Source organism: Cavia porcellus, unplaced genomic scaffold (genome assembly GCF_034190915.1).
Source record: "Cavia porcellus strain 051 isolate PalLab524CR breed Dunkin Hartley unplaced genomic scaffold, mCavPor4.1 scaffold_21, whole genome shotgun sequence".
Lineage (NCBI taxonomy): Eukaryota > Metazoa > Chordata > Mammalia > Rodentia > Caviidae > Cavia > Cavia porcellus.
Window position 1 is genome coordinate 18,439,751 of NW_026947504.1, and position 14,030 is coordinate 18,453,780.

Below are 14,030 nucleotides of genomic sequence, written 5' to 3' on the forward strand. Positions count from 1 at the left end.
TTGGTCTTCTGAAAGGCAAAACAAATGTTCATGTACTTGTATTTTCTTTTCTATACATTCTTTATTTAACCATTGAAAAATAGTTTAAAGAGTAACTATTAAACATATGTTTGGGAATTAGCAAGAAGATAGGTAATTATATACTTTAGTAATTAATCATATTTATCTTCCATTTGCATGAAGTGTAATTCCTGTTTAGTTGTACTTAAACTTGGGAATTTTTCAAGTGTGTATGATAGTATTCAGATTAAGTCACATTAGTATTATACTAGATGTAACAAAAAACTTTATTTTTGAATATTTGCAAGTGATATTTGAAACCACTCTAATGAACTTTTGAATTGTTTTCCTTCTATATCCTTGTACTTAATTATCCAGTGTCAGAAATTTAACTTAAGTACTATACAAGGTAAAATTGAATTACATACCTCTTGAGCACATTATGAATGATGTATTACATTTAAAAAATGAAAAACCCAATAATATGTTTTGATGATTGATAAAGAACTTTTTTGGAAAGATTTGTAAAAAGTTACACCCACACCCTTAATCTCACTTTGTGTGAAGGGCAAGGGACAGAAAGGTGTCCTTACAAGGGCAAAGGTGCATGTTTAGCTTCTTCATTTATTTATTTATTTTTCTATATTAGGAATTGAACTCAGGACCTTGCACCTGCTAGGCAGGTGCTTATGCTGCCCGCTGTTTATCTGTTTTAATGTGGGACCATGGGAGATACTGATTATGGGAATACTACTGAGATTCACTCTTCTTATGGAAATCATTTAATTTTCCAGAAATGACATTGTTCACATATGCTTTGATGCATAATTTTTAAAGGAAAACATTTTAATTGTGAAGTAAAACCCAAATTACAAAATTAATTCTAGCATAATGAATGTATCACATGTACAGTCTTATACAGCATAAAAATTATTATGGAGCAGTGAATTATTTAAAAAAGGGGTAGCACAAAGATGAGGGACAGGGCTTTTCTAGCCACTCCCAAAGGTTATTCAACTCCCTATCCAATCCCTTCTTTCTTTTGTGAAAATAACCATGCTCCAGATTTTCATGGCAGTGTTTTCCTTAGATTTCTTCAAATATTTTCATTCAAGTTTGTGTCTCTGGTGTGTCTTTAAATGCTATAATTTAATTTTGCTCCTTTTTAAAAAAATGTTTTAAAATTCTTTCTTAATCTCCTCCTACATTTCTTTTTTATGTCCTGGCTTTGTATTCATTGAGTAATTCTGGCTGTTTGACCTGTGGTGATCCCATGCTTTAGATTTTGCTGATTACATTGATGTATCCTTGTTTTTGTGTATTAATTACTTCCTTGAGAGCTGTTGGACAATTTGAAGTACTGTGGACCTGAGGCTAATAAAAGAAGCCATTCATTATTAACTAGTAGCTGTACATATTCTTTCCAAGCTGATGCAAGACTTTCTGCATCGCTACTAAATAGGAGTGTGCATGTGTTTCAAATGGGGACTTTGTATGAAGCTGTTTACTAATTCTTTTGAGTAGTAATCATAAATGAATACATTTAATGATGGCTTTGATTTAACTAAAGACTAAGATAAGTTTGCTTATTCATGTGGATTTGTTTTGTGATTGTCTAATTACCTCACTGTATTAGATAGAGAAGAGAAGAGAAGAGAAGATAAACCAACAGAATGAATTAATAGCCTTTAGGTCAGCGTTTCTCAATACATGTGTGAGATATTGATATGTTGGTACATGGTCCCAAACCAAAATGCTTCTTCAGTTAAATAAGTTGAGAAAATGCTGTACCAATGCTCACAGGCTTTTAAAAGTTGCTAAAGAGTCTCACATCAAATAAAACTATTTAGTTAACATATTTTTAAAAAGTCTCTTTGACCACATTTTTTGTTTCCTCTGAATATTTAACAGTACTTTGTGCTATGCATGTTTACTATGAATATTAATGTTAGAGTCTGACCAGTCTTTATTGAATCTAGATTATGAAGGGAAGTATAGATTTAGTATAATAATACTAAATCTTCCAAAGTGTGATATGGAATGCCTATTTAAATGCTTTTCAATAAAGATTTGTATTTTTCAGTGTAGAAATAGCAATTCCTCTTTTAAGTGTATTTCTATGTATTCTATTCTTTATGTTAATTTGTAATGTACAATTATTTTATTAATTTTTGGAATTATACATTTCAAATGTATAAAAGTACAATAAACTTTTCTGTGTTTATCCTCTATTTTGCAATCCTGCTAAATTTGTGTATTAGTTGGACTAATCCCTAGAAAATTCCCCAGGATTTTCTCTATAAAAGATCATATTAAATTACAATAGAATTTTATGTCTTCTTTTCCATTCTGGGTGTCATTCATTTTATTTTCTTATGTGTGTTACTGACTGGAACTTCCAGTGCGATATTACATAGAAGTAGTAGAAGTGGAGATAGATGTTTTTAATTTGGATCTTGGAATAAAACAGTCTTTGTAATTAAGCACGATATTAGCAGGAATAGATCCAGCACAGTAATACTGTATAATCCTTTTATATGTTGCTGAATTTGATTTGTATTGTTCTATTAAGAAGTTTCACATCTATATTCTTCAGAGATAGTGGTCTGCACTGTGTCTTTTTGTGATGTCTTTTTCTGGTTTGGGTTATTGAGCACCATAGATTAAATTTGAAAGTGTCCCCTTTTTTATTTTTGTGAATTACTGCAATTAATCATTTTGAAAATTAATTTGGCAGGATCTAGCAGTGATGTCATCTGGGTTTGGGTTTTCCATTGTAGGTAGCTAATTATTTAGTTTCCTTACTTGTTTAACTCTATTCAGGCTGTTTTTTCCTGTTGAACTAATTCTGGTGGTTTTTGTGTATCTAGGCATTTGTCCATTTCATTTAAATTATCTAATTCTTTGGAGTATGTTGTTTATAGTATATCATTATGTTTTATTTTGATATAATGCAACAAAACTTCGTAACAAATAATGAGAGAATAACAATAGTCACTCTACTACATATTATTGCCTTCAAAGTAGTTCCTGAGAGGACAAGATGTTGACAAAGAAGATTCTCTTATAAAGAAGAAACATACAGATATTAGCATAAATCTTTCTTTTCAATGAACTAAGAGAAAATAGTCTAAAAGAAACAAATTAGCATATATTAAAATATTTTTAAACAACAAAATGAATAATTTGAGAAACCATCTAAGTCTCTCCAACTTTCTGTTTATCTTCCATTTTGCTCCTTATTTGCATATATATAAGTGAAATCACGCGATATTTGCACTTATGTATCTGACATTTCACTCAACATTTCAACATTATCTTCTTGAGTTGTATCTATTTAGCTATGAATTCCTCAGCACTCCATTGTATAAATGACATTTAAATCTTAAATATGACATTTTCCTTATCCATTCATCTGCTGATGAATGTATATGCTGTTTCCAAGACACTATTGTAAATTGCGATGCTATAAAGATGGGTATGAGTTTATCTTTGTAATAGGATAATGAAGTCTTTGAGGAAGACACCTAGCTGGGTAAAAGAGAATTTTTATTTCTTGCTTTTTGAGAAACCTCTACATTGATTTCTACAGTAATTGTACTAGATTATATTGCCTTCAACAGTATAAAGAGCTCCCTGTCCCCCACATTCTCACCAGTATTTGACATTAGATTTTTTGGATGATATCCATTCTTTTATAGTAAAATGGTATCTCAAAGTATTTCTAGTCTGATATTTTTCTAATGCCCAGTGCTGTTAAACATTTTTTCATATATTTATTATCTATTTGTATTTATTCTTAAAAATGTCTATTTATTGTGGTTTTCCATTTGTGGATTGGGTCTTTTATTGGAGGAATCTAGTTTTTTGCAGTCTTCATATATTTCATTGATGATGAAACTTTTAGAGCACTTTGTGATACAGACAGCCTACTGTGGAAGGCATGCCATAGGTTTGTCACCCGGTAGATGTTAGGTTTCTGTCCAAGGAATACCTGGTGAAATATTTTTTTTTTTTCCGAATTTTGGAGGTTGTTTCATGACCAGATAGATCCACTTGTCGAATGTGTACCTGTACATACTATATCTTAATTTTTCCCCATTCTTTCCCCCTCCCTCCAATACTTCTTCCTCTCTTCATTAATGAAAGCTTTGCTTCTGTTTTTCTTCTTTCATTCTTCTTTGGATGCTACTATGAATAGTGTTGTTTTCCTTATTTTTTTCAATGAATTCGTTTTTAGTATGCATTAATGCTATTGATTTCTGTGTGTTTATTTTGTATCCTGCTGAATTTGGTTATTAACTCTGGGAGTATTGTGGTGGATTTTATGGGTCTGGTAAGTAAAGTATCATGTCACCTGCAAATAGTAATACTTTGACTTCATTCTTTCCTTATCTTTCTAGCTCTGGCTAATATTTTGAGGAGTACGACGAACAGGACTGGTGATAGTGAGCATCCTTTTTTTTTTCTTGCTTTTAGAAGGAAAGTTTTCAGTTTTTTCCACTTCATATGATATAGGCAATGGGTTGGTTATAAATATCTTTTTTCAGATATCTATTTTATTTAGGGTTTTTTCTTTTCATAAATTGATGAATTTTATCAAAGTCTTCTGTGTTTATTGCGATAATTGTGTGATTTTTGTCCTTGCTTCTGTTTATGTGAGGAATTACATTATTGATTTGTGTATGTTGAAACATCTTTGCTTCCATGGAATGAAGCCTCCTTAGTCAAGGAGTATAATGTTTTTGATAGTTTGTTGGATTCTATTTGCCTGTGTCTTGTTAAAGACTTTTGTGTCTGTGCTCATTATAAGATTGTACTACAGTTCTCTTTCACAGTTCGATCATTGTCTGGTTTAGGGGTCAGGATAGCATTAGTTTCTGGGAATGATTTTGGAAGTATGATATTTCTTTATAGTCATTTTTATTTAAGTAAAGTTAATAGTAATTCTACCTAATTAATTCCTAAATTTAATAATTTAAGTGTTCTGTTTTCTTAGTCTAGTAAAAAATTGTCAGTTCTGTTCATTTTTTTTCAAAGAACAACTTTTATTTTTGTTTACTTACCTACTGTTTATCTGTTCTTCTTTCTTTTATCTCTAATACTCATTAAAATTTTCTTACTGCTGCTTGCTTTGGGTTTACTTTTTCTTTCTTTTTTGTTTTAAGGTGGAAGGCAATAGTTTTTAAATATAGGTTTTTAAATCTATACATTATTCTCCAAGGAGCTTCATAGATGAATTCTATAAGTTTTAGTATTCTATGTCTTCATTTATATTCTTCTCAAAGTATTTGCTTATTTACTTGTGGTTTCTTCAACTCTTTATTTAGTAGTGCTTCTGCGTTTATTGCAATAATTGTGAGCAATTCATGACTTAAATTTCCTTCTTCATTGATTTCTAATTTTATTTTGCTATAGATGGAGAATATTGTTGAAGTTTGTTTCGTATCTTAACATATGATCTCTCTTGGAAATGAGGTTTTCTATTCATGTCTGATGTCTTTTTGTTCTCTATTCATCTTTTACCATTTTATTTTGTACAAAATGAATATTTTAAGTATAATATCTTAATTTATTTATTTTTTGTCTTTTTCATTTTTATCGGTACTAGGGATTGAACTCACAACCGCACACTTGCAAGGAAGGCGCTTATGCTGCTCAGCTAAATCCCCAGCCCCTATATCTTAATTTATTTTTATAATATTTTACTGAGTTTAAAAATTTTGCCTTAGGGTATAAAACATATAATTTATATTTATATATTAATATGCTATATTTTATCTGGGTAGAATTTAACTAATTTAATTACAGAAGAGATAGACTGTTCTATATACTTTCATTATTACATTTACTTCATACATCTGTGTTTTAAACCAAAAACATATTATTATATTTATTAGTTTATATACCTTTATACCTTTTGAAGAAGTTGGGAGAAGATAGGAAAACAAGTGTATATTTAAGGCATTTGTTATATTAACCCTCTTATTTTCAGCTTCGTATCTGCATTTCTTCCCAGGTATTCAAATGATGATACGATATTTTTTGGTCCAATCCTGCTTTGTTCCCATATTTGTTTGTTCTCATATTTATTGACCAGTATATTGTATTTTTACATGTGAGTGACCCAACAATAAAATTATATATGAAGTGTGATAGGAGAATACAATGAATTTTAATTATAAAATTTATTACAGTAAAAGGTATATTGCAATTAATCTCCCTCAGAATATTTCCCCTGGCTTTGAGCTCATTTATTCCATCCTTCTTGCCTCTCTGCAGCAGTTGTCAAATCTTCTGCATGAATTTTTTTAGCTGCTTTGATGTTCTGAACTGATTTGAAACATTTAATGACAATTTCTGTGAAATAAAACCATGATGGTGTGTCTTGGTTCACCTTATTCATCAAATCTGCCACCATGCAACTTTTGACTCCTTCCCAAAGTCAAAATGGCCTAATAACAATGTGTCTTTTACTTACCAAAAAGTGTCTTTTACTTAAGAAAAATTTAGATGTAAACATTTTTATATTAATTGATCATTCCTCATATATATTGTTTTATATAAATGCATTTTAAATCAGAACAAAGAAGATATATGCATTTGCACTGCCTTTTGACAAACATTTCATTATACACACAGTGGGCCCTCAAGTTACGACCAACCTGCATACATGAGCAACTAGAGTTACAACTGAAATTTTAGGTTTAATTTATGATCAAAGTCTTTAATGTCCCAAATGCCAACCACTTGTGTAGTTGTAAACAAAGACTCATAATACCAAAAAATTGTATGTAAGTCCCCTTAAATGTCAGTCTGAGCTCCAGATAAACAAGTTTGTGGATGTGGTTTTGGTCAGTGCTTTACATAATCACTATGAGTACCGATATCAAAATGGCCACAAAAAGCTAGAAAAGAAGCTAGGGAAGGAAAGGGAAATAAAGCAATCACAATAAAAATAATAATGTTAAATAAAAGCCAGAAACAGACAACCTTATGTCAGTTTTTAGTTTTGAAAAGCTGAGGCCTAGTGAGCCAGAAGTAGGTTCTCCTAGGTTACGGACTCTCCCAAGGGGAGAAAGGACACCAGAGATTCAGACTCCTCTTCCAAAAAATAACCACCTTCCATTTCATTATTTCTTCTTGAAAGCCAGACATATGAGCTTCAATGGTGAGTATAGTATTAAATTGTTGTTTCTGGTAAACAAGGCATTTTTACAACTTCTTGGTACATATGTTAGGATAATTATTGGTAAATTATGCATATTATATGATTTTTTTTATTGTGAGAAGGTTAGTTAAGGGATGCTTTGGTAAATATGGAATGAACTGCAAATATTTCCATTATTTCTTGTGCGAAAAATCATCTTGACTTAAAATCAACTTGAGTTATAAACAGCCTTCATTAGCAAGCTGAGTTTGTAAATCAAGGATCCACATTATTAGTGGTTTTATTTGTTTGAGTTATTCTCTTGGGCTTCTGATTTTTGTTCTTCAAAACTCTTTTGTATAATATTAGGGTTGGGGTCTAAAATGTGCCCTGAAATTCTCATTAGCTTTGAGGTGAGGCTTTTGAAAGGTGATTGAACATGTGGGTGGCATACTTATCAGTGGGGTAATCTTCTACGGCATTCACTCCTCAGTGTGCTGTTAAAAGGCAGGGCCTAAGTGTAGGAGGGCATTATTGAGGACATGCATTTGCAGGGTACATCTCTCTGCTTCTTGGATATCATGAAGTGAAGCCCTTTCCTCTGCCTTACACTTCTCCCTGCCATTTCTTTTTTGGAACCAGCTTACTACAGACTAAGCTCACTGAGCTTCTGAATCAAATGAAACTTTTCCTTCTTCAAGCTGTGTATATTATTTTGACATAATAGGGAAGCTTACTAACATTGGAGAAGCAATGTCATTGGTATGAATAAATCTGACCATGTGGTTGAAAGGCCACATGTAACTGTTTTATGGGAAGAATTTGAAAAAATTTAGAGAATCAGGCTAGAGGAAGTCTAAAATGCTATAAGTAGAGCTTGATAAGTGTTTCTGATCAGAGCTCAGAATGTAGTCTTGTAATCCAAAACTGAGCTCCTTACACCCCCAGCCTCAAGTCCAAAAATGGGGCAAGACATGTTTTTAAAAAGCAGCACTGATTTATTTTATCCTGGGCCCAGTGACAAGTGCAGTTGGAGTTTGCAAAAGCTGCGTGTCTCCCTCAAAACTTTCCAGACTTTTTGTAGAAAGCACAATTTACAAAGCAAGGGGTTATGGGCATGGATCAGGAAATCTGCTAAGGAATGAGGAAGACACTTGTTTCCCTTTGCAGAGGACAGATAAGTCTTGCAGGAATTAACAATCCTTTGTCAACTTATTTTAGCACTAAATTTTAGATAGCATCTGTTGTTTGCAGAGGGCAGCAATGGTTAACATATTAATTAGGTCAGGTCAGGGATTTACAGTTCTTTACAGAAGGAAGCATTGATTAACATATCAGTTAGGTCACCCAGAAAAAATGATGCATACAGAACAGTATGGTGGCATTATAGGTACTTTGGTCATATAATTTAGGCATAACACAAATATAACGAAGCTCTTATTGTTAGTGTACAGCAGTAGTCCATAAAACTCAAGGCTTAATCCCGGTATCATAGCCTTAATCTGCTTTCACAGAGTCTACATCCAGCTACCTCTGAAAAGTCCTACCTATGAGCACATGAAGCTTTGGGGTGATATCTATATACAAGCCATAGCAAAAGGCATGATGCAATAAGTTGTGTGAGTGAAGCTAAATCTACAGCGGTGACACAGAAAGCTGGATATGCCAGAAACATGAAACGTTTGCCAAGAAGAGCCACAGAACCAAGAGAAGGCAGTGCAGAAAAGAAACTATGTGGACTACAACTAGCAAGGACACTGGAGTGCGGTTGCCCATGTGTTCTGAAGATCACCTCTTATTATTACCTACTTTCAGCACTAGATATGGAGCTACAGAATATGTTTGCCCAGCTGGGATTTGATCTGGCTTTGGTGCTACTGTCTCTACTCTGTCTCTATCTCTGTGTCTGTCTGTCTCACTGCCTTTTGGAATAGAAATGTTTACCCCATGTCATTATATCTTAGAAGTATTTAACTATTTTTTTTTTAAATTTTATAGCAGCTCATAGCTAAGAATTTGACTTGAATCTCAATAGAGACTTTGGACTTGGACTACTGAGCAGAGCTAGAGCTGCTAAGAATTTGGTGGCTCTTACAAATAGACTACATTCATTTTACAAAATGAAATAAATGCGAGCCTCTGAGGAGAAGAAGCAGAATGTTATTATTTAGATCTGAAATGTCCCCCAACAAGTTTCCTATGTTTAGAAGTGAGACATTCAGGAGGTGGCTGGATCACAGGGGCACTATACTGTGGAGCTGATTAATTCTTTGATATGTTCATAGCTGAATATGTTATTAGGAGGTAGGGCCCAAGTGTAAGAGATGTGCCACTGGGAATGTGCCTTTGGAGACTGTGATAGCTCGGACCCCGAAATAAAACCCAGGGAAGCAAAAAATTAAAATTTGGGGAGCAAAGGCTTTATTTTAGGCCAGGCCTGGCATCACAGTCTCCAGGATCCAATTTTGAGGCTGCGTGCCTTACAGCTAGAAAGGTTGGGTTTTAAAGCCAAAAACCACAGGAATGTTGCGAACTTTGACCCAGTTAGATAGCATCTGGGCCTTACAGAACTTCCTATAATTTCCTTGAAGTTAAGCCTTTCTTAAAGAACAGCACATTTTATTACAGATAGCTGGATGAGGAGTAGGGGAGGGGGTTATACGAAACTGATACCTAAGGCTTTTACAGCTTTCTCAGGAAATTGAAACTTAACCTAGAAAGATAGGAAGGGAAGAGGATTTACAAGGAGCTGAAACTTAAGTCTTTACTGGAGATGGAATTTTAATCTCTATTGAAACAGCGCATACAGAACAGGAAGGGGGCGCATTGGTTAGAACTAGGTTACAACAGAGAGTATATGACTTTTCTTAATCACTCTTCTTGATCTTCCCTCTGCTTCCTGGCTGTCACAGGTTTGGGAGATTTTCTCCACTGCTCCTGTGCTCTGCTTCTTTTGCTTTGGAGCCAGCATGCCTTGGACTGAATCTTCTGAAGCTGAGCTAAATTAACATCTCTTACTTTAATTTGAGATGGAAAATCTAACTCATACAAGTATTCTTTGGAAGACAAATCTAACAGCACAATTTATCTCAGTTTTCATGTATCTGGAATTGTTTTATTTTTGCCTTATTTTTGAAATATACTTTATTGGTTTAGAATTTTGTTAACTTTTTTATTTGAATGCCCCATATTTTGTCACTATTGCTAACTTCTGGCCACTGTTGTTTTTCACGAGAAGTCTATGTTATCTTTTATTAGTGTCCCTTTACAAGTGGGAAGTAACTTATCACTTGCTATGTTCAAGATTTTTCTCTACTCTTTGACTTTTTAACATTTTAACTATAAATTATCTGCATGCTAATCCATTCTTATTGTTTGAATTTCACTACGCTTGTCTTGTCTATAATATTTTTCATTAAACTTTAAACATTTCCTGCTAATAGTTTTTCAGATTTTTAAAAATCTATCCTTCTGATAATTATGTATATTGAGGAACTAAAGTGTTCCACATTTCTCTAATGTTCTATATTTTCTTCATTCTCCTTTTTCTTTATTCTTTGGCTTGCATAATCTTTATTAATTTCAAGTTTGCTAATTCTTCTGCCAGTCCAAACATATATTTGCGTCTTTGTGGAAAATTTTTTACTTTACTTATTGTAAACCCAAAATTTCCATTTGTTTCTTTTTATGATTTCTATATGGTGATATTCTTTACTTAGTGAGATACTACCTTCTGGTTTTAAATTATGGTTTCTAGTGTTTGTAATAGCTCCTTTGAGGTCTGTGTCAATTAAATTTGTGATTGGATTGCACTTACACATCTTCATAGTTTTCTATAATTTTCCTTGCATTTGGGCCAAATTGTCTTATTTTTATATATCTCATTTATAGAAAACTGACATTTTCGATAATATATTACAGCAGTTCAGGGTAGTTGTCTGTCTCATCCTCTTAAGGAGATGGTTAGTTATTATTTGGTCTTTTACTAAAGATGGTAGTTTAGTTTGACTTTCCTCCTTATTTTGAAGCCTCTTGTTCTCTCTGAGGGTACAACCCTGGGCATTCTCACAGTGATTTTGACTTGACTCTGTTTATCTTTTGCCTGATCACAGACAGCTGTTAAGCTTCACTGGTTACAGGCTGATTGCCCTATTGTTTTTAACAATGCTCTGGAGTATAAATAGCCCTACAGAATGATCTAGTTAAATTCAAACTCCTTTGCAAGGACAGTATTTGAGGCTAGTCTTGCATTTTTTTTGACTGAGAGAGGTCTTTTCTTAATCTTCCCTTTCCCTGATCCCTTCTGGTAAACTAGTTGACCTATGAATTAGTTTATATTTATAATGAAACTGTCATCCTGTTGTTAATTGGTTCTCATCCAAATCTTGCTTATTTTGATAGCACCTTAAGCTTAAACTTGTTCACATTCTGTTATATTAGATGTACTGGGGGAGAATTTTATAGCCTGATTCTTCCCTTGGGAGAGCCATGGGTCTGGATTTAGAGCTAGGTTCGGTGATACTCTTCTCCCTCTGAATGATACCCATGCTTCAGTTACTGAGCACTGGATGGAGATTGGTAGGATCTGATCTTCTTTACTTGCCTCCCCTAGTTGGAAACCTCTGGATTATAAAAGTGATATAGAGGAAAGAAACTTCAAAACTACCAGAAGTCTGGTATAAGTTCATGTTTCCTAAAATTGAAGAATAAAATTTAGAAACAATGGAGGTTAAGAACAGAATATATTTATTAAGGGTAGAAAATTTTTGTCTGAGAGACAGAAGGAGGGTCCCACATATGTTGCCAAAGACTCTCTTCTAGGCACTTTTATAAAGTAAAACTACAAAGTGAGGCAGCTCTAAGGTGGAGAAAACATGAACACTCACAAGGTAGGCATGAGGTGGGACAGAACTATGGCCGGCCAATGAGATTAATTACTCAGGTGAAACTGATTAAATCAGGGACAAAAGGGGATGCGATTTATGTAGCAAGTGGGCATGCTCAAAGAGCAGTAACTCTTCCTGTAAGGAGTTGGGTTAGTGACTCCTGATTTCCTCAGGATAATAGAGATCTATTTAGGATATCAGATCCTAATGTTATAGGCAGCTGAGTTAGTTAGAAATATTATAGGCAGTCAGGCAGGCTGGGCCCTCAGAGGAGCCAAAGCAGAAGTTCAGATACCTTGCAGCCTTGGAAGAGACAATCACCTCCTGCTGAGGGCCAGCTCTCAAGACATAAGGCAAAGAAAATGCAACCACATCCTAAGGATGGACAGTCCAAAGAGTTCTCTCCCACCCAGAGGAAGTTAGGCAGTACCCCACCCCACTACAGGAAGAGACACTGCTGTTAAGCATGCCCATTTAGTACATGACTGGCTCTCCAATTTGCTCCTAATTTAATCAATTTGCCTGAGCAATTAATTTTATTGGTTGATTATAATTCTATCCTACTTTATGCTCACCTTGCAAATTCCCATTTTCCCCCACTTTGACCCATCTCATCTCATGATTTTACTCTATAAATGTCCCTAAAAAGACAAAGTCTTTGGCAACCCATTCAGGACCGCTTCTGTCTCTCAGACAGAATCTTTCTTTCTCTCAATAAATATATTCTACTCTTAACCTCCATTGTTCCTAAATTCATTCTTTGGTTTTAGAGAACACGAATTCACACTGGACATATAGTAAGTCAGGAGTTTCATTCCCCTATATTACTAATACTTATCCTTAGGAAGTATGTGGGTACATTTGATATATCTTTTGTCTTGAGGTCTGGCCTATGGTGGAGGTATCTGTCTCCCCTATAGTTTCAAGGTACCTAACATTGGTTCCTTTGAGGGCCCAACCTTGTCTGACTGCCCTATATTTCTATTTAACTCAGTTGCCTGTAACATAAGGATAGCGGCAGAGGTAACTGTTTTCTTGGTATTCCTATCACACTAGTGTTACAGGCAGTTGAGTTAACTAGAAATAATATAGGCAGCGAGACAAGGCTTGGTCCTCAAAAGAGCCAGTACAGAAACCCATATGCTTTGCAACTATGGGAGAGACAGACATCTCCTGCTGTGGGCCAGGCCTCAAGACAAAAGATCTAACAAATGAATCCATATCCCAAGGACTGATATTCTAGTTCCCTATCATGCTGAAGAAGTCAGGAGTCGTCATCCCAGCCCCCTACTGGAAGGGTCACTGCTCTCTAAGAATGCCCACTTTCTGTATGACTCACTCCTCCATTTGTCCGTGATTTAATCAAATTTACCTGAACAATTAATCTTAATGATTAACCATCTGCCCCAACTCCTGCCCATCTGCCTTGTGAGTTCCCAATTTTCCAAACTTAGAACCTGCCTCACCCCATGGTTTTACTCTATAAAAGTCCCTAAAAAGACAGAGTCTTTGGCAACCAACCCACTTGGGACCCCTTCTGCCTCTCTCAGACAGAATCTTTCTTTCTCTCAATAAATATGTTCTGCTCTTAACCTCCACTGTTCCTAAAATTCATTCTTCAATTTTAGAGAATATGAACTTCTACTGGACATAGTATGTCAGGAGTTTCATTCCCCTATATCACTGGGAGTGTCAGCAGAACATCTGCCTCATGAGTACAGGCCGTGTACAGGAGCATGGGGTTGAGAAAATCTCCCTTGGAGGCAATTACTGGGAATTTAGCTGTGCAGCCTGGAACTGCAGCAGGGTGAGATATTTTTGTTCTACTTCTCCTTGACTGGGAATTGGACCCACGGTAAGTCTGGTGTTCTAGTTGTTCCCTCCTGGAGTAGAGCTTCCATCACACTGGCCAAGGAAGCAGAAAGAAGGTAGTGAATTATGGTTTAAGTTATGCAGATTATTGCTACTCTTACCAAATTTTAGGAAATTTTGAA